Source organism: Pinus tabuliformis, chromosome 2_1 (genome assembly GCF_031772625.1).
Source record: "Pinus tabuliformis cultivar Carrire ecotype Pingquan chromosome 2_1, CPIR1, whole genome shotgun sequence".
NCBI classification, from domain to species: domain Eukaryota; kingdom Viridiplantae; phylum Streptophyta; class Pinopsida; order Pinales; family Pinaceae; genus Pinus; species Pinus tabuliformis.
The window spans coordinates 747,153,717-747,156,766 of NC_142299.1; positions in this window are offsets into that span (position 1 = coordinate 747,153,717).

The window sequence follows — 3,050 nt, forward strand, 5'->3', positions numbered from 1 at the left end:
GACACCCATTAATAGCAGTGCTACCTTGTAGCTTGTACAAAGTTCCAGTCTGAACTCCCCGCATCAATACTAGTGCTCCCCAAACCATCTTCCAGGTATCTTTCTCGAACACTGTTTTTACACCTGCATCATCCAACTTGCTTATAGAAATCAAATTTCTGGCTAATGCTGGAATACGTAGAACACCCAGAAGTGTTCTAATCCTTCCACCTTGTAACTTCAACTTGACTTTCTCGCAACCAATGATTATACCCTTCCTTTCATCCCCAAAGAAGACATCACCACCATCATGTTTCTCATACTTGCAGAACCACTTTCTATGGGGAGTGAAGTGAAAGGATGCACCTGAGTCAATCAACCATGCCTCATGATCTACATGTGTACTTGAAGAAGCTAAGTACACATCCCCACCTTCATCTGAGGTGGTTTTCGCCTCTGTAGAAGGAGCATCATCATATCCCTTTCCTTTGTCAGGGGCTTTAGATTTACAGTCCCTTTTGTAGTGCCCTTTCTTTCCGCATTTCCAACACACCTTTACAGGCTTTCCTGGAGATCTAGATCTCCCTCTAGATTTAGATCTCCCACTCAATGACTTATTTTTGTTTCTATTCTAGGACCGTCCTCGTACAGACAAGGCATCACCATTCTAGCCCTCCATATCTTTCTGTCTCATCTCCTCCGTCAGCAAGGATGAGACTATTTCATCAAACTGCAAGGCAATTGCATTGCTACCTATTGCAATAACCAGACTATCCCACGAATCTGGTAGATAACACAACAAACTGATGCACTTATCTTCATCTGAAATTTTAATATCAACAGATAATAACTGACTTACCACAGTATTAAAAGCGTTCACATGCTCTATCACTGAGTCTCCATCTTTCATCCTCGGGTTACACAGCGTTTTCCATAGGAACAGTTTATTCACCGAAGACTTAGATTGGTACAAAGTCCCTAACTTGTCCCACAAAGCCTTTGTCATAGCTTCCCCTGATACATTCAGCAATACTGAATATGAAACACACAATCGTATTGTGCTCTTTGTGTTTTCATCCAACTTCTTCCATTCTTCATCGGACACTCCCGTTGGTTTAGTACCCAGATCTACCGCGATCCACTGATCCTTATCCACCAACAGATCCTCCATATTGAGTTTCCACAACTCAAAACTCTGACCATTAAATTTCTCAGTCTCTATCTTTTAACTACTCGCCATCTTCTTTCACCACCAGAATCAATCCCGCAGATCTCCCACTGAACAGGGTCTACCACAGGCCCGAGCAAAACCTCTCAGCAACGAAGGCGTCCCCTTGAAGCCAAAATAGTTATGATACCAAATGTAGGTTTTCACCTTGTACAGAAATTAACTGCATACGAATTCTAAAAATAGAAAATAAACAATAGCGAGAGAATAACACACATAAAACAAATATACACAGAGATTTTCCCCTGGATCACAAAATCGGGACTACCAGATTGATTTTTCATTATATCCCTTTCAATGTTACAATACATATACATGTTGAAGCATCCAATACCATGGACCGAAAACCATTGCGCCCAAAACTATGTGGGAAAACCATGCACAAAACCATGGAAAAAACCATGGGTCCAACAACAACAAAAAAATCCCCGAGGCGCTGCCGCGGACCCCATAGAGGGGGGCTAACCACCCCCCGCTGCACATCGACACAAAGAAGGGGGGGCTCCGTCCCCCCTCTAACCCCCAATTTGGCTAGGGTGGATAGTTGTGGAAAGAATATAACACAACCCAACATACGAGCTACACCTAACATTCATCACTTAGTTCTTTTTCTTCAATTCTACTAAGCACATTCATTACACGTTGGAAATAACATTTACATCATCTTCATTTATCAATATGCATAGTGGAATACTTTCTTTTAAATGGGAGGGGAAACTCCCAGATTAGAGTCTGCCCAAAAATAATAATTCAATATTTACAACTTTATTTACAAGTACAGTCTTTTCCATGAAACCCCAAATTTCACCTTAGCAATTCTTCCAATTTTCAGCAACTCGTCCTGCTCGTGTGATCTGAAATGACCATAAACTAAAAATTGATGTAGAATTTATTAGCCATTAATGAGTTGAATGTTAACTGAAAGCATGGAAATCAAGGCAAACTGCTTGAGCAGAACACTTTATGACAGCAGATTAAACATGAAATCGATGCATAATAGAAGAGAAAATAATAAAAACACAGTTATACCAGACAACAAGATTGATTACGGAGTTCATCCCTAATGGACTACGTCTCCGGGTTCGCTTTCAAGATGGGCGACCATTTTATTAGGAATGAGAAGAAAGGAGTTGATTACACAGTGATTTAGTCAGATTGAACTTGCACACAGGAAATTTTGACCTCTGTCATTAGATAGCTCTCTGAACCAGCTTTCCAACGCCGCTTACGATTTCCAAATCCGACCCTAGATGCTCCCGAAACTCTGAAAACAAAATCGCCTCTATCCCTCCAAAACCTGCACATGAAACTCAAAACCACTCTCTTTTATCAATGAAGAGAAATTCTACCTTTATAGGCCTGAAGATGCATAAAAACCACCTTCACTGAGTTCAGGGATGAATTGGTTGCAAATTGGTTGGTTTAAGAGCTCGGTCTAGTAGTTGTTTGCCACCTAGGGTAAGTTGCTTGGTCCTCGAATTAATTTAATACCAAAAATCGCAACAAAACCCAAAATAGACTATATGATATTTTTGAAACAGTTAGTTGTTTGCTAACCACGTGGAGGAGAAGACAACGCATGTGACAATTTCTTTTGGTAGTCTCGGCTGATGATTCTCTGGTGGTTACATTTCACGGTTTCCGGCTCCAATGGTTATCAACCTGCGAACCGTTCACATGTTATGGTTATGGTTTGCTATCCGTTGTGGCTAGAGGTAACGGCTATGAAATCCGACGGTCTTACCTGTAATTGTTCACATGTCTTGGTTCCCACTACAGTATGGATCCACGTTTAGCTGCTAACCCCGCTGACTAACACTCTTACCTGGTCACATGTTCGGAC